The sequence below is a fragment of the Mus caroli genome, chromosome 1 (assembly GCF_900094665.2).
Source record: "Mus caroli chromosome 1, CAROLI_EIJ_v1.1, whole genome shotgun sequence".
Classification (NCBI taxonomy): domain Eukaryota; kingdom Metazoa; phylum Chordata; class Mammalia; order Rodentia; family Muridae; genus Mus; species Mus caroli.
This window is the reverse complement of record NC_034570.1, coordinates 8,656,624-8,675,568: the sequence shown is the minus strand read 5'-3', so window position 1 is coordinate 8,675,568 and position 18,945 is coordinate 8,656,624. Positions and strand designations below refer to the sequence as shown.

At 43.0% G+C, this 18,945-nt stretch overlaps 1 protein-coding gene across 4 annotated transcripts in view; it reads right to left on the bottom strand.

Annotated features, from left to right (window-relative positions):
* Positions 1 to 14,501, bottom strand: part of Sulf1 (sulfatase 1) — a 165,088-nt gene extending 150,587 nt beyond the window's left edge. For 3 of the 4 annotated variants that reach the window (XM_021155402.2, XM_021155411.2, XM_029479758.1), the window contains exon 1: positions 14,169 to 14,500. The gene's annotated coding sequence lies outside the window, so the exon portion shown is untranslated. Of the gene's footprint in view, positions 1 to 14,168 lie in introns of all 4 variants that reach the window. The other variant, XM_021155418.2, reaches the window with a different exon arrangement.
* Positions 14,502 to 18,945: the final 4,444 nt, after the last annotated feature.

The window sequence follows — 18,945 nt, the reverse complement described above, 5'->3', positions numbered from 1 at the left end:
AAAAAACAAAAAACCCCACCACCCTTGCTCCTTAATAAGAAATCTTTTTAATTTCAGATTATTAAGTTGTTTTCTTATGGTGCAAAGTGGGAAATGTAAAATAAGGAGTGCGATACTCTTTTGTTAGCCAATTTTTTAATTTTGTTTTCTTTGCATACAGATAGTTTTAAATATAACTTATGAGGGTACATAATTGTTTAGCTCTTCCAATTCTTTCTGAAAAGCTCTATTACTTGAGGAAATCTTCCAAATGACATTTTATTGCTGAGTGACAGTTCAGCTGCTCACATTCAGTAAGACTGTCCACTAATGACAAAGTATGTTATATTTTGAAAAAAAAAATTAAATAGAAAAGCAAAGAAGTACGAATCAGGAGTCAGGAGTTCTATGGGTAAGGCTAGAGCTCACTCACTTTCTTATTGAGGGTCTTTGTAATGAATCTCCATCACTCTCACCAAAAGTTCTGGGTTCTCACACTGAGAACACACTCCAGCAGATCAGGGAGTGCTGTACTCCCTCAGCTGCACCTTTCTGGTGCTCAGCAGTGGCAGCTCTCCTTGCTTCATCAAATACAGCTAGTTTCCCATGGCTTAGCTCAATGAAGACATTTAGAAGGACTGATGAATAGCATTTAGTGGGTATTTTTAACATGCCATTATCCAGAGTGTGGGGCGCACTCCTGTTGTCTGAGTGCTTGGTAAGCGGCCAGGAGGCAGGCAGGCTCTAGTAAGCTTGAGTCCAGTGTAGGCTTTGTAGCCAGACTGTCTCCAAAGGAACCACCATAACCACATACACACACACACACACACACACACACACACACACACCACAACACAGATGAATAGAAAAGCAAAGTTATTTGTTTTGCAATAGATTTTCAACATAAATATACCCAAAAAGGGTATTTTTCCCTATAATTCTTTGCGGCGTTCAGTTTGTTACTTGGGAGCTTAGCAAGAGAGTCCATGGTTGTGGAAGAAACAAATCTTATGCCTTTGGGTCTTAATATGAAGCTGAACATAAACTCACGACAGTACCAGTGGTAATTGGGATATTTGGACTTTTTAAACATTCTATTTATTTTGTTCTATATGTGAATAAGTGTGTGTACCACAGTACCAGAAGAGGGTATCTGATCACCCTGGGACTGGAGTCCCAGTTAGTTGTGAGCTGGGGCTCAGTCCTCTGCAAGAACAGCCAGTACCCTTAACCACTGAGGCACCTCTCCAGCTTTAATTTGGACATTAATACTAACCCTAAGCCTAACCCCAATCCCAACACCAACACCAACACCAACCTAATACATGCATTGTGGAATTCTCTCTGGTAGAAACTCTGGGAACTAGGGATGCAACTGTGACAGAATGCTTGCTTAATAAGCAAGGCCCTTGGTTTGATCTCATTACAAGAAGGAAGGAATAGTGCACGCCTTTAATCCCAGCACTTGGGAGGCAGAGGCAGGTGGATCTCTGAGTTTGAGGCCATCCTGGTCTACAGAGTGAGTTCCAAAACAACCAGGGCTACACTGAGAAAACCTGTCCTGGGAAACAAAAAACAAACAAACAAAATGGGAAGGAAAGAGTCTCTGATTTCTGGCAGTTCTCTCCACAAGTTTACCTCATCTCTCTTTAGATGTAAAATCTCCTTAGATGTTCTCCCAGATATTTGTTCTTCTAACATTCTCCATTGCGGTATTGTTTGGGATAAGTTAGCATACAGGATTCACTGTCTTTACAGAATGTATCAGTCATATCAGTCATATTTTCTCATGTGCTTGCTAATTGTTCTACAAAGGTTTCCTTCCCTAGACAAGTAGCTCTTATAATCAAACCACATTTTTGGTGTGTGTGTGTCTTTGTGTGTGTGTGTGTCTTTATGTGTGTGTGTGTGTGTGTGAGAGAGAGAGAGAGAGAGAGAGAGAGAGAGAGAGATTGATTTTCTCCATGGAGTTTATAGGTATTTCCACTCATGCTGAGCAGCAGGTAGATGGCTCTCTCCTTTAGCACCTTGCCAAACAATCTGGTCTGACTTTAATTTTACAGGTCCTCAAAACCATAACTGTCACAATCTCCTCAGTTCAACTCTCAAGAGAAATTAATTGACAACATAGAGTCCTGAGTGGCTGGCATGTGAAAGACACCCAGCTATACAATTTCACATCTAATCAAGAAAGATTGGGATCAGGGTTGGCCTACTGTCTCTCTGTTTCTGTTTCTGGCTGGAACCCAGCTGGCTCTTACGCTGCTCTGGAGAGCGATGTGGGTAGAAGATGGAAAGATGGTCAAGCCAGACAATCAGTGTCTGTGAGAGGGTCTTCTACATTGTCAGAAGTGCCCGGGGTTGCAGTGGATTTGTGCTGATTCGTGTCCTGAAATTCTTAATGACCAAAGGACAATTTCTAGCCCGGTTATCTTTGACCACTCTGTGACTGGAATGAGGGTCTGCAGTGTGGAAGGATGTACACTATCCAAGCCATGCTTAACAGCACAGGCTTAAACCTCAACTTTTGCCTTTGTGAATCTAATAACTCAAGGAAAAGGAAGCAAAATCTATGAGGAATGGCAATTACGCAAATTTGTGCATAACGAAATGCTAAAATGATGACAAAATTTTAAGTAGAAAGAGAGCACACAGAAAAGTAGATTATCGATGGCTAGAAGGGTTTGGGAAAGTTCCATTGAGGAATGAGGGTGGGCATTGGGGTTGGGGAGCAGGAATCTTTCTTTTCAAACCAAGATGTGTGAGCTTCGTTCTGTGGAAACATGGGAGTCAGGCTCAGCCCAGAATGCAGTATGAGCAAGTGGCTTATAACAGAGGTAGGGTGTAAGCTTAGGATGCCTAAGTCAGGAGCCTAAAAGTACAGAGAGGGAGGGCGTGATGTGGAAAGAGTGTGGATGTCTCTAAGTGGAAGCTGTAAAAACTGCTAATGAGCTGTTCTCAAGTAGATGGCATGGAAGAAAGACCCATCCAAAAGAGGTGTGCAAGGTTAGTGGTGACTAGAGAGGGTGAAACTCAATTCAGAAACATAGAGGGCTGCAGACCGTTCAGGTCCCTGCACTGGCCAGTGTTGGTTGCAAGGAAATCTTCATTTTGTTTGATTTGAGACAGTCTCACCATATAGGTCCTATCTGGCCTGGAACTTACTGTGTAGACCGCAGCCTTGAACTTTCCAGCTTCTGCCTCCCAAGTGATTACAGACATGGGTCGCTGTGTCCACTCAACAGTTTATTCCTTGAGGCTTAAGGAAAGAGAAGAGCTTGCCAATTCAAGAGAAGAGTAACTGATCTAGATGGAGAGTGGAAACATAGAGGCAAAGAAACAACCAGTTCTTTAAAGTCTATCAGTTTGCTTCTAATCTCGCTATTGGCTGCATGCAGCCCGGTGCTGGGACCTGGGTTCCCAGTGTTTGTGCTGTTTCCCATGGCACTGCCTGCTTCTGTTTCTTTGCAGTAACTACTGCCATTATCCAGCATATTGTTTTCATTTCCATTGGAGTCTTGACAAGTTTTCAAGGAAACAACAAAATGTGTCTGTTAGTTTATTATTTGTTCACTGTGAAATATAATTCACATGGCCCAAAGAGGCAGCCTAGATTTGGCTATTCCTACAGTCCTATGATTCTGTTTCTGATTCAGTTGTAGACCAGACCAGACCGGAATATGAATTTTCTTGGAGCAAAATGTCAAATCACAGGGACAGTTATTAAACATGTTTTCTTGTACTCACCTGTGTGTGTGTGTGTATGTGTGTGTGTGTGCGCACGGGCACAAATGCCTGTGGGGGCCAGGTTACAATCTTGGGTGTCATTCCTCAGGTACCATTCACCTTGGTTTTTGAGACGGGGTCTCTTATTGGCCTGAAGCTCACCAAGTAAGCTGAGCGAGTTGGTCCAGTCAGTGAACCCCAAGGACAGAGCTGCTTCTGCCTCTCTGGTTTACAGGCACATGCAGCCACCTGACCTTTTAAAAATTATTATTATTGTTTGTTATTATTATGATATGTTGATTCTGGGGGCTGAACTTTATACTTGGCAAAGCAAACACTTACAGCTGAGCTATCTCTTTGGCCCTACATGAAATTTTTCATGTTTGTTTTTTTGTGTCAAGAAAGTGAGTCCATGACAAACTGTGTTTTGACCACATAGGGATTATTTTTCATTCTCCTTCATTGCTTCTTTCCTTTTATTAAGAACTCTGAACTTCTCCAACTCAAGAATCCTTTGTGACTCTAATAGACAGGCCTAGCGCTTAGCCTGCAGAAACACATCTCAGAATTGAAATTTGAAATTGAGTCATTGAGAGAATGGAATGAGGCTGTGCACACCTGCTATCCTGGCCCTTCTGGGATGGAGGCAGGAGGACCTAAAGTTCAGGATCATCCTCGGCAGTCCAGTGAGATTGAGGCTGCCCTGCATTACATAAGGTCCTGTTTCAGTGTAAATTCCTGAATAGTAGCTTGTGTTCCTTGACCTCAGTAAAGAGCCTTCCCTCAAGGACATTGTCCCATTGAGCTAGGTGGGGGTTGGGGGAAGCCTGAGGCTATGCAGCCCAGCTGAGTGCTCTATTGCATGTGATCCTTATTGATCTGACTTCAGTGCTGGGTATTAGGTCTTCTACCCTTGTGCTGGAGTCTCAGCAGTTCAGTTGCCAGCCATTAATGGCTTTCAAAGATAAACTGGCTCATGTCAATCATGCCCTCATGCCAGGCAACTCTGTGTGAGAAATGGATTACAGGTTCTGCTACTCTAGCTGGCGGTTCTCCCAAAGGATCCAAAGTAGTTGGTTCAGAGCACTCAGTTGCATAATATAATCCAGGCCAAAGTCTTCATTAAAAACTTGACTGAAACCCAAGACTCTTTTGAGGAACCAAAATGCTGTCAAGTCTCCATGACCCATACATTTTCCTGAACTAGAAAGTGCATTTCAAGGATTGGAGAAATGGCTTGGCAATCAAGAGCACATACTGTTCTTACAAAAACCTACCCTTCAGTTCAGAGCACCATTAATGGCTGACAATCACCTGTAACTCCAGCTGCAGAGAGTCTGGTGCCCTCCTCTGTCCTCCATGAGCACCAGCAAACACATGTGTGCTCGCATAAGCCTGCACACATACAGGTGCACACATAATTAAAAATAAAATAAGTTTTTAAAGAAATATATTTCAATTGCAAATCAGACTAGTTCAAGCTCTGTGTCCTTTGGGCATAGTGTCCCCAGGATACAGCACAAGTGGATGAAATGATCAATGTAGTTGTCTTCTTTAAAGAAAACAGTAGCTAAGCTTGGAATCCATCTACTGCATTAGGTTGCTGTTCGCCTGAGGAATGCTTCCTCTGTCTTAAAAAGGCAATTACTGGGCTGAAATAAAATGAATAAAAAAGAAAAAACAAGACTTCTGAGGCACTAGAATGGGAGACTAAAGAATTCAGGGCCAGGCTTGGGTGCACAACAGCTTCCTTTGGGAACCTGTTCCCAAATTTTAAAACTCAGAACTATGCAGTACGTTAATTACCTTGATTGGATCATTGCAGATTATAAATATGGGTCAAATGTCACACTTGACTCCACAAATTTGTCCAATTACCATGCACCAATTAACATTTTTAAAGAACTACTTGTTTTGTAGGGAAGAAAGGAGGCTGTGGGTGTGTATATCATTTGTAAAACTTGTCATTTACACATCTGTAAGAGGCTATCAATCAAGCTCTTCCATGGTAAAATCGAAGGTTTATGAGCAGAAGCAACTTAAATATTTTCTCTCTTTTGCCTCTGGACTTGCTTTAAATTTACATTCCTTTCCACCAGCATTATCTTAACTGGAAGAAGAGAACTGTAAGTGTTTTTGGAGAAGTAGTTTGGTGTTCTGACTTGAAAAGTCATTATTTTCCCAAACTTAGAAACACCAGAATTTTATTGGCCAATCAATAACCTCTTTTCCCTCCTCTCCCCCTCTCCCCCTTCTTCTCCTTGCCCCTCTTCTTTGTAATCTTAGAAAAGATTCTTTTTAGTCTGAGGGGAGATGTCTTAGCTCTGCAAACATAGGTCAGATCCCTCTTTCACACCTATCAATGGTCAGAGTTAGATTTTTGCCAGCTTGAACTCTATTGGTCTGCATTTACATTCACATAGTTTAAATGTTTATTTTTATATTTACGAATGTTTTGTCTGCACGATGTAAGCAGGCCACATGCCTGCAGTGCCCAAGGAAGCTAGATAAGGGCACCTGCTCCTCCTGGTGCTGTAAACAGTTGTAAATGGCCACGTAGGTGCTGGGAACTGAACGTGGGTCCTTTGCAAGAGAGGAATGCGTGTGTGTGTGTGTGTGTGTGTGTGTGTGTGTGTGTGTGTTGGGTGCAGGGGGCCATACATGAGTGCACAATTGCTGAGCCATCTTGTCAGCCTTTGTTCGAAGATTTTACCCATTATTGAGTTAGTCCAAATGTGACTCTTTGTTAGAACATGGAAGCCACAGCTAGAAAGTGGATTCTGCTCTGTTTCATGATGAGTGCATTTCTATATCCCTAAACACAGAGATAGAAAAGACTTGGTAAGTCATGGGAAGCCTAGGGTATGCCAAATAAAAACTAGCACATATCCTACGACTTTACTATCTGTCACGTTCCAAAAATCTTCCTTGCTTTGACCAGCGTGAAGCTCTCAGGGGGGAAATGCAGAACAGGATTTGTGGGGGCTTCTCCTTCTGGGATGTGTATTCTGTAAGATGAAAACTGAACTTTCCTAAACTCCTGGATGCTGCCCAGCCCATCTGTCCTCCAGGAAGCTCTTTATTTCTGCTTACTAGATGATTGCTTGTGGGCAGGTGAAGGTTAAGGAGGAGGCACTGTACAGGCAAGAAGTCTCTTTAGGGAGCATGTTATGCTGTGGAAAGGTGGATGGGAGCTAAGCCATATTTTTGGTACATGTTTTGAAGATAATATTCACAGGCTCACACTTGTAAAGTATCATCAATAAGGACACAGTCTGAATCCAAATAATCCTTTCCTAGCTCATGTGATCTCCTGAAACTCACAGCTTAGGACAGTACTTGGAATTAACACAGCAAGCCATATTACCTGAGTTAGAACGTTCTGTCATAGGAGCCGAGTGAAGACCTGAAAGCCCCTCATTCAGGCTCCACTTTGCTTTTTAGGGGATGTTATAACTGCCCAGAAAAACGAGATAGACTGGATGGTATTAGAGCCTTCATTAAAGAAATAAAAGATTTCCCCAAGTTCTTGAAACATTCCACTTGTGGACTTTTCTGTAGTTTCTGAAGTGGAAACGCTATATAGAAGAAGAGTAAGAAACAAAAATAAGCCAAAACCACTAGTTCAGCTCATTGCAACAACAGAAGCAGGATCTCACAATTACAATTTGTATATCAGGTGAAGACTATACCTGTGGCAACCTAAGCATTGGTTAAAGCTTAAAACAGGAGAAATCAAACAAAAGCAAAACTACACATACGGGAAGAAAAATATCAGGGCTGATTTCTCTCATTTCAAAATATATACTTTAAAAAATATTTTTATTTCTTTGTGTAGTGTAAGAGTTAATGTGTGCATGCAATGCCCAGCGAGGCCAGAAGGGGGCATTATCTCCCTGGAACTGGAGTTACAGAGAGCTGCAACTGCTGTCTGGGTGTTGGGACTCAGGCCCTCTGTAAGAGCAGGAAGGGCTCTTATTCCCTGAGTTATCTCTTAGCCCTCAAATTATATATAATTGGGTGCTTCGGTGTTGATTATCCATCTTATAATACACAGTTGTCTTTAGAAAATTCCTTAAAGCTCCCAAGTTCATTGTAACCTTAGAAAGCTCATTATGTAGCATAGGCTAGCCTTTTGAACTTTAATAATCTCAGCTCTACCGAGGGCTACTATGCTCAGGGGGAATCTTTCTTTTAAATGTATTAATTATTATTGTGTGTGTGCTTGAGTGTGCATGAGTGTGCTGTTACAGAACAATCTTTGGGAATTGTTTTTTGCCTCCTATTTTCACATGGGTTCTGAAAATTGAACTAGGGTTGCCAGGCTTCTGTGGCAAATGCTTTTAGCCACTGAGCCACCTCAGGACAGCGTCCTTTATTTAAACAAGAGCCACCTGGCTCTTGGCAGTTCCCAGATTCCTCCTGGTTCTAAGTCTTAACCTGGTGATGCGATTTGTTTAATATGAATCTCCAGATCAATTTTGGGAGACTCTACCTTTGATAATGAAGACTCCTCACGCAGAAACACAGTGTCTGACCCAACCTTGGCCACTGCAGCTAGTCAGAGGTGTGTCGCTCTGTACCTTAGAAACATAGAAAGTGTTTCCTATGTTGGCACTCATGTTGTTAAAAACAAACAAAAAGTAGAAACAAGAAAAGATATTACAGTGGATGTTGACAGTGTGATTTCAGATCTCCATAATCCCAGAGCTTGAGAGGCCGAGAGAAGAGCCTGAGTTTCAGGGCAGCCTAGGCTACACAATAAAATCTTCTTAAGGAAAACCAAATCAGGCAAGGTTTGAACTTTGAAAATAGAGCCTTTTATAAATTAATAAGACGTTAGTACATTATTAATTGGGAATACAGGAGCCACATATTTTGAGGGCAAAGTTGAATAGCTTGGCTGGTACAGCTGAAAACCGAGCCAGGCAATTAGGAGTCAGTTCTTTTTCAAAGTTCTGGAGACAAGTCTGCAGGGGAAGGGAGTCCGCAGAGGCGGGGCATCTAGTTTCAAGTGGAGTGGGAGGAGAGGTAGGATGTGTTGGGCATGATGTTTGTAGTTTCTTCCCAGTTCCTGGCCTACTGCAGTGGCAGCCCAGGAGATTGGAGTGGAAAGAAGGCCCTTTGACCTTTCCAGGCTCCTGAAAATGTGTCAAATGACTAGTGTCCGCCCACAAGCACATTTTGTTACGTGGAATACAAAGCTTATATGAGAAAATTTCTTGCTCAGTTGTACTTCCCGGAAAAAAAAAAGTGCCAATGGAAGATTCCACGTTCCCTGGTAAATACAGAGCCCAGGAACAAACGAGGGACTCAGGCTGACTGCATGCAGCTTTGTGTTAAATTTTACAGGTGCTAATTCCTTCTCTGTCTTGCCTACATGTTGTTTTTCTTAACCAATTACTTCTGGAAGCCTGACCCTAAATCCTTTGTTTATTTAGTCTGGTGTGTGTGTGTGTGTGTGTGTGTGTGTGTGTGTCTATGTGTGTTGTCTGCCTGTATGTTTTTAAATTGCTTGCCTGAATGCCTATGGAAGATAGACTATAGCACTAGATTCCCTAAAACTGGAGCCACTGTATAGATAGAGGAAACTGAACCTGGATCCTCCTACAGAATAGCCAGTGCTCTTAACACCGGAACCATTTCTTAAACCCTCTTGGTTTCTTTCTAGATTATGTGTCAGAAGGAAGCGAAGGGCTCTTGTCGAATGATCTGCTTTGGCTGCCCTTGCCCTTTATTATCCTTAGTGCTGAACCCAGGACTTGCTCTTCCAAGCAGCATCACTAGCTCACAGAGCCATCACAGAGGGTGGAGCTCACAGATCCATCGATGCATGGCCCAAACTACCTTTCTCCTTCCACCCCCACCCCCATCTCTATTTCCCCTGCCTTTGGAAATGCTGAGTAGAGCACAGGCCGAGATAGAAGGAATTATGGAGTGACGGAGACAACTCATTCTTACATTGTGGGTCATGGTTACTACTCATCCAATAGTGGATATGCTGTGATATATTAATAGATGTGGAATGCTTTATTCACAACATTCTAAGTTAAGTAACCCTTTATCCATCTTACAGACATGTAACTAACCATTGTTTGTTCCCCTGTTCAAGGCTGCATAGACAAGCAATATCATCTTTGGATTAGAAAATGGGCTTGGACTATCCAGATCTACATCCATAGTTGGTATTTTAAGTGACAGAGGGGCAAGTCATAGGTGTAACTCCTGTCAGAGTCATCAAGGGATGTTGAAATAAATGGAAATTTTTTACCTAACTATCTCGACTTGGGACAATAATTTCACATTTTGATTACAAGTGTTGCTTCCCCTAAGGGCTCTTAAAATAAAATCAATTGAGTTTCATGCTTGTTCGTCCTTTGTAATGGACAGATGAGGAGAAAGCACTAAGAATGGGCTCACAGCGATGAATGAGGTTAAAGCTCCTTCAATGTCTGAGTGTCTCTGTGAGTTGGAGAACACACTATGTGGAGATGAATGTAAAACATTACACCTTACCTGAAGAGCCATGTATAACTAGCTAAGGACCAGCACTGAGAGAAGGAAGGCTCTCATTAGTGTGAGTGGATGGGGGGCCTTTGGGAGAATGTAGAGATCAGGCTAAAACTCTGAAAGATGAGTAAGTAGGGAGGGGTGAGTGAAATGATTCATTTCATACACAGGCTTATGAATGTAAAACCAGAAAGGACCACGTGGCCTTAGAGTGTAGCTCAGTGGAGAACACTTGCTCAGCACACAGTGGCCCTGGGTTTCATTCCTAGGTCCCCAGAAGAACATCATACATGATATGAGCTCACTTCCCACTCAACAGGGTTGCAAATAATTAGGACAGAGACTTATGTGTGGACACTGACCTGGTCACTGTAGTTGGGGTCAAGCCACAGTTTTCACTTTTGTGGGATGGGGTGGGAGTATGGCTGGAAAACTGAGGCTAACTATCAGTGGGCCAGCATTTGAAGGTGTAGTTCAGTGGAGGAATACCTGGCTTTCTGTGCCTGAGGCCTCAGTTGCCAGCACATTCACAAACAGAGGGAAATGGAGACAAAGAGGACCAGTTAGGAGACTGTTCCAACAGCCCACATGTAAGAGAATCATTGCACTGGGGCAGTAGCTGCAGGCCAGATGTGGAAGATATATTAAAGGAAGGACTCTTAGGATTTGATGACAGATTGGCTGTAGGGAAGAGGGGAAGAGTGAAATGTTGGGGTGGAGGGAAGAGGCTGAGAGGGACTCACATGCTCCCCCTTCCTCCTCAGCATATTGAGATTGAATTGAAAATATTTTTAAACAGGAAACATTTTCAGGCATTTTTTTTCCCCTGCAAAATACCTTCTTTTGACCTTTTTTTCACAGATCTTACATAAAGGTGATTTAATCATATGGACTCATATTTAATTTTACACAAAAGCCTCTTTGTTCCAATGTCAATAATGACAAAAATACAAATATTTAGATCAGCATATAAAGCTGAAATCCCCTTAAATTCATTCTGGCTATGCAGTTCTGTGTGGGAAAAAAAAAAAAAAAAAAAGAACCAGATGTCCTGACTGGAACCATTAGGTGGCCTGATTCACATGGCAAAGGCTGGGGACATCCAATATTATACACAACTCAGTATTGGAAATTCTCCTTTGAGGACTGAAAGAACAAAAGTTTCAAATCCCAAACCTTACTCTATGCGCAGAGAGTTAGGAAAAGAAAAGTGTCACACTTGCCACTTGGCTGAACCATGACAATAGAAATGGTTACAACAATCTGTCTGATGGCCCATTAAGTTCCCCAGATGGAAACAGTATACAAGCACTCATTTTAGTGTCTTGATGGAGGTCCCCATTCAATCTGTCAGGACCCTAATAAATGTATTTCCCTAACCCTCATCATAAAAGTGAATTTGTATCTGTCATGAATCAAGCTTTCCATTCACATCTCAGAAATGTCACCTTGATTCAAACCTAGGACATAGCTACAGGACACACAGAACCTCACCCCACTCAGGTTCTTTCCCTGAGAGAGACCCCTGCGTGTTCAAACTCTCCTACAGCTGTTAGAACACTCATGTGTTAGCAGCCTAGTCTTGTCCGGAAGAGACCAAATGTCACACTGAGGGATATAGAAGCCACCACAATTAAGTCTCTCAGTGTTTGCCAGGTGGACCAGGTAGATCCAGATTTTGACAAGAAATGGAGATTGGCCTGTGGTCTCTGTCTTTAGCATTTTCTGTTCATTGAGTTATTTTACATTGCTTTGGTAGGGAGACAGAAACATAAGTTTGTGTCTTCAAGGTGTGAATTTACTATGTTTCAACACTCAGTATTCTTGTTTGTGCTCTGCTGCCTTGGACAGGTGAATCTTTGGGATGGGAGAAGGGGAGTTTCCCACATTATCTGCCTTCTGAGCAGCCAACTTGGTGATCAGTCTCCTGGCATAGGCTCCTGGGGCCCACGAGGGGCTTCCATTCATAAGCAGAACTTTGTCCTTGCCTTTGTTAGAATACCACTGTGGGACATCTCCTTGGGTGAAAGCTAGCCCAATAGCAGGGCTTTATGTTGTCCCAAAATAATGCTACAATGGTACCAAATGGCCTGGTCAGTAAGCTCTGAACTTGCTCCATGCGGTAAGAGCTCCCATCCTGATATGGTGGGAGATATTAGTTTCCCTTTCCCTATTCACTTTTGAAACTTCAGTTCCACAGTAAAACTAATATGGAATGAATGGAATAACAGACGGTGTCAGCTTATGAACTAAGTCCCATTTCATTTTGGTTATGTAATATTGGGACTCAGATAATGCTCAGTCACTGGTGGGAGAATGCTTCTCCCTGAAGATGTTCAAACCTTGACCAGGACATTCTGAAAAACAAACACCTCCGCACCATCCTGGGATACTGGTTTTGTTTTAACTTTTTTAAAAAATGAGCTTTGAAAGTCAGCTGTATGATCACAAAAATGTAAGACTGAAACCTGAAACCGAGTGTTAGAGACCTTAAGTCAAACCAGAGTCCCAGGCAGTCATCCTGTCGCTCTACCTATTACAGAGCTCCTACTTGCAAACATCCCAGATGTAGTGCTGTATACAAAAATCTCTCACCTGCAAAGAGTAAGGACCAAGTTGGATTTCTCTACCCTATTTGCAATTCTTGTAGGGCCGGGTCCTTCCACAGTGCAGGTATATGGTTTCTCCGAAAGAGAGTCAGTCTCTGAATGCAGTACAAGAAGTAACCCAGACTCACCCATTTTGCTCAAACACTTGAAAAATAAAAATACCCTTTTAATCCCTCAGAAAATAAGACACTGATTTGAAAGGCTTTTTTTTTTTTTCTTCGACATAAGCTGTTGCATGTAATGTCCCTTGTTATATTCCATTCAATTAAATCCCGGTGGGTGATTTTGGCAGAGCAGTTAGCCACACATCAGATGACAACTCACTTACTGTTGCTCGGCACCCGGATGACCATTAATTTCCAATGACTAACTTGTAATTAAACTCTTTGTGTTTATTTGTTTATAGCCGGGGCTGACCATCTATTTACATTTAATTAACACTGTTTAAAGCCTGTAAATGCAGCGACTTTAATGATCCATCCTAGATGTGCTGTTTTAGTTTTTCCTGACTTGTAAAACTCACACACAGATCTGCAAGCGAATTACATCCATCTGCTCCCCCGCAGCTGCAACTGGGCTACGTTAGAGAGCCATTTCCCCCTACCTCCCCTCTTTGCTTGGCTTCCAGCTCTAAGTATTTTTGTTTCAGAGCCGACCCAAAGACTGCACCGACGGGAGCCAGCCCTTTTCTCCTAAGGAGTTCCCAGACTTAGACTTCAGAAATGATTAAAAACCACTCTTGCTCCATCCCAAATCGACGCAATCTACCTTGCACAAATTCGGTTAACAAAGCGTTTCCTGCTCTGCCGGCTGGTCATAGACCCTTAGAAGAATCTTTTCTTATTGAGAAGAACGCAACAGCTTTAAAGTGAACTCTTTAATGGTGAGAGCTAAAACAAACGCTTTCTTGGCCTTGCCCATCCTTGATGAGCAGTCTACACCTACTCTTCTGCGCCTATAACGGGAACCTCAAGGCACCCGGGCTCCCGAAGACAGTATCTTCGTTACACCTTCAAAAGCAACGCAGGAGAAGCTTTAGCGCTACAAAGACAGCCGAGCCAGAGCTATGTGCACTGTTATCTGTCAGCGGTACAATAGCAGCATTGATGGAACGGCGAGGACCGGCTTTGACAAGTGTGCTGGGCTAGCATTACATTACATTCCAAACTACGGCGAGAGAGAGAGAGAGAGAGAGAGAGAGAGAGAGAGAGAGAGGATAGCAGAGAGAGAGAGAGAGAGAGAGAGGATAGCGCGAGGAAAGAGCGAGGGAGGGGAGAGAAAAGAAGAGGAGAGGAGAGGAGAGGAGAGGAGAGGAGAGAATTGATTTGGTGTCTTTTACTTTACCTGAAAATACTGCGTTTCTTGTGGCTGCTGCAAATGAATTCCTCCTCCTCTTTCCCAAAGCCAAGTACTTGGATTTGCCTGCAACTCTCACTTGGAGAAGACCACACAGCTCCAGCAGGGCAGCCTTCCTTCTCTTAATCCCCACTCGAATGTGATGACACACACTAACCCCAACCATCTGTTGAAACACGTCCTCAAGCACTCAGCACAGTGCTGTGTCAAGACAGGCTGCCCAATCCAATTGCTGGGGCTGAGAGTCTCTTACGGATTGGAGGCGGAGGGCTGGGCAGGGACGGGGAGGTCGGAGAACTCCCCAGCCAAGTAACCTGAGATTTTCGGAGAGAAAGAACTGCTACAAAAAGAGGAGTGGGAGGTGCGGCGGGGAAGGTAGAGCGAATGAATTATTCTGGTGGCCAGTTGTGCGTTACTTTTCACAAGTCTCTGTGCTCCTGGGTGGGTGGAGGGGGATTCTCGGTGGGATGCCCAGGAACACTAAAAATCTTTTACAGCTAATCTATTGAAGGCAATGTCCTCAGTAAGCCGCTCCCCCCATCACCCCACGGGAGATAAAAGATTCTTCTTGTCATGCTGATAAAGTGTTAAATGTGGGAGTAGTTTGCACTGAAATGTGACATCTACATTTTGAAATCTAAACTCCTGCCTCCCTTTGATTGGGGGCGGCCGCCTCCAACATTCCTGAAAGGGCTTGGGGGGTGGTGTCGCAGCTTTGAGCCGAAACTTCTTTTTCTCACTGGCCTCTTCACGTGTCTCCCAGGCTAAACCAGAGAGACGGTCAATGAAAACCATTTCACTCTACTTCTCCAAAGCAACTCACGCCTTCCTAGATAAAGGTGGCTTTTAATCACTTTCTGCACCCACACCCATCTCGGTATTACAGCTCCTGGTACTAGAAGACTACACTCTGCCAGTAATTGTTTTTATTGGTTTCTAATTAATTGTGCTTATTACATCCGCGTAACTCAAGCGTCTCATTAATAATTTTGCTTTGAAATATTTTCAGTTTGGGGTTGTTTAAATACATCTGTCCTGTGTACTTTTTTCAAAATGCAGTTTTTCTGAATTGTATTTATAAAAGTATTTACATTAATAACCTGATTCAGAAAAGTGTTAGATTTTTTTACATATAAGAAGATATTGAGAAATAAATTCATTACTAAAAAAAAATCTTATTCTTTCAAAAATTCCAGGAGACATCCAAGGAATTTGGATAATCTTAAAGAGTAAAGAGGAATTTTAAATACCATCTACTGCCTAACTGTGCCTGTTGGAAGCTAACATTTAAGTATTACACCTTTTGAGGTTTGTGGTGAGAAAACCAATCACTTATGGGGTGGGGGAGGGTGGGAGAGAGGTTTAAACTTCCCTAAAGCCTAAAAGATCCAGATTAGCACTAGGTAGCTGTATTTGGCATATCAATGTCATGAAAATAAATTTTCCAGTTACAAGCAGCATTGGCTGATTGGCTTTCTTGTTGTTGTTGTTTTGCAGGTTTCTGTGATGTTATATACGGATGTTTACAGTTGCTTCTGGTGCAAGTTTCCAAAGCACAGAGGAGAGGAGAGAGTTTCTGTGAAGTGATAGCTCTCCCACTGGGTCGTCAGGGAGAGGCAAGGAGAGTAGGATGGGGAGGTGGGAGCTTTGCCTTCTTTTGCTTATTGTCTTCCCAGAGTGATTATGAGGTGTCTGCTTTACTATGTATCGCAAATTCACTAAGCTACCCCTGACTCCTGAGCACCCACATCCAGAAACATAAGCAACACAGGCATTGTCAACAATGCAATTGGCAGGACAGGCCTAAGGCTTCCCTGGGGACCATAAAAATTTAATAGTGCCAATTACTGTCGAGCAATTTTATTCTGTCTTGTTTTTGGAGGAGTGGGTAATAGTTAATCCACCAGACTCAGTCTGGAACTCTGCATTGCCTCAACTGTGTAGATGGAAAAGACCCCGGAGACATTATTAAGCCAGTTTGCAATCTCTTAAACTGTAAGTTGAGTTACAAAAGTAAAACTTAAGAAACTGTAAAGGTGTTAAATCAATATGTTTCATCCACCCTGCGCCTGTAACTTCCCTTCATGGGACATTTCCCTGGGGGTCGTCTCTGACTTACATTATTGTTTGAAATGCTTTCCAATGCGAACGTTTCAGTCTACACTCCACTGTAGACCTTTTCATTACATTTCAGCTATTACTTCTCTTTTCTTGATCATTTCTCCCATTCATCCCATTTAAAACTTGTTTTAAAGTGAAAATTACAAGACTGCTACAGACCCTGGCCCATGCTTGTCTTGTGTTCTGCATAGTGGCGGGGCGTGCCACCTTTCAGGTGGACTGTAAAACTAGTCCACAAAGATGCATTTTTTTTTCTTGTTCTGAAATGTTGTTGATAGGGAAAATCAGCTCAAGCCCGAGCCTGAGGCTGATGCTGCAGGCTACGTCCTGGCTCCCCTCCCTCTGCAGCCTGCCTCCCTGCCTCCCTGCTCTGTGCTGTGTCGGTTTAGAAGTTAAGAAGTTTCCATTACTTTCCTTGCTTTCGCCTTGCCATCTGCAAACAGTTTATTTTTTTAAGGGAAAAGGAGTGAAGTTGATTCTGCCTTGAAAGATCTAAACTTAAAATACATTGTATTTTAAAACGACGATTTTCAGCATTGTAAAGTCAGACGGAGCAGGATAGAGGAGCTCTTTGCAGAATGAATTGCTTCATCCTAGAAACTGAGGCAGGACGCTCCTAAAATGAAAGATTAATAGGTAACGGTGATATTGAAGAATGGCCCCTCCTATTCTGTTCCCACAGTTAAAATGTCCCTTTACTTATTAGCTCCAATTAGTTTCCATGGTAACCGACCAGCCCTTGTAAACCCAGCACTCCTAGCTTCACTCATCTTTGTCTAGACTGGGCTCTCCACCCTTCTTCCTCCACAGATGGTCGTTTAGCTGAGTCTGTATCTATAGCCATATCTCTCACACACATGCAATTGGCACATGAGGGCCCACACTCACTTTTTTGCTAGCACAATGGTGGCCAAGGGAGAAGGGAAGTGGCTTTTAATCCCTCAGCTTCAGCAAATGCATCTGCTGCTGCATTAATGTTTGCCTCCTTTGCTTATTGTTTCTTCCCCTTCTTGTTCCATTATCAGCTGTTTGCTGCTCATAATTTCTTTTCAGGGAAACCAATACAGTATAATAAAAACCTCATTAAACAGAAACACCTATCAGAAAGCCCTACACTACCCCTTTTTGTTGAAAGAACCATTAAAGCAAAAAAGAAAAACCACTTGTTTGTCATGCTTCAGAAAAAGAGAACAAAGCCAGCATGAAGGTTTACCAAGGGAAGGTGAGGGGAGGGGAGGGGAGGGGAGGGGAGGGGAGGAGAGGGGAGGGAAGGAGCCTCTCCTTTCATATGCAAACATGAAAACCTGGTATGATGGTTTCAATGAAATGACCCCCAAACATTTGCTCCCCATTTGATAGAACTGTTTGGGAAGGATTTGGAGGTGTGGCCTTGTCAAAGGTTGGTGTGTCCTGAGGGGAGGTCTTTGAGGTTTTGAAAGTCTCATGCCAATCCTAGTGTTTCTCTCTGCCTCCCACTTGTGGGTCAAGATAAAGCTCCCAGTTGTTCCTGCCTTGCCTTTGCTCTGCCCTCATTACCTCTAACTCTCTGAAACCCTAAGCCACAAATTGAACTCATCTTTTTATAAGTTGCCTTGGTTATGGTGTTTTATCACAGTAATAAAAAAGTAACTAAAACACCTGGGTTTGATCTTCCAGAACCCACATAAGAATAGCTGGACCCTGCAGCAAGCAGATATAACCCCAGCACTGGAAAGAGATGGCAGGGGGCTCCCTGGGGGCTCCCTGGTTAGTAAGTCTAGCAAAATTGGTGAGCTCTGGTTGCAGTGAGGGTCCTATTTCAGAGAGAGAGAGAGAGAGAGAGAGGAAGAAAGACAGACAGACAGACAGAAAGGGAGGATGAAAGAAAGAAAGGGAGGATGAAAGGAAGGAAGAAGGAAGGAAGGAAGGAAGGAGGGAGGGAAGAGAAAAGTAACTGTGGAAGATACCCAGTGTCCATGTCTGGCCTCCATATGTACATAAGCACACATGAATAATCAGAAATAAAATGTACCCAAATCTAATGCAATCTTTTCCCTTTCTCTTCTACCCTTCCCCCTACTTCTTACATTTCTGTGCACCAAATCCAGGCCTCAGCATCTGCGAAAGTGGTCTAACAATGAGCTTCACCCCAAATATGGCATTTAGGGACCAGGACAAGGAAAGTGTGAGTTGGAGGCTAGCCTGGACTACATACAAATGGCAGGACAGTCTGGGCTATATAATGACATCCTGTAATCTGAGAATCCAAAACAGAGACACAGTGCATACCTGAGATGCTCCTTACATTGATGACATCTTTGCACTCCGTAAACTTTGTGTGTTAAGCAAATGGTAAAAGGACATGTAAAGTCTCGTGCCACCAGAGACATGTATAACAATTAGCCCATTGCCATCTATCGCAATGTGTCCACAGATGTGCTTTAAGTGTTGCAACTAGAATAGCCTGCAGTTCTAAATCACACAAGACTGCACAGCCTCTGGCATTCATTAATCTCCTTCAACTTAACTTTCCTGCCTTTTCCACATTAAGAAAAGAGATGCGGGGCGTGGTGGCACATGGCTTTAATCCCAGCACTCGGGAGGCAGAGGCAGGCGGATTTCTGAGTTCGAGGCCAGCCTGGTCTACAGAGTGAGTTCCAGGACA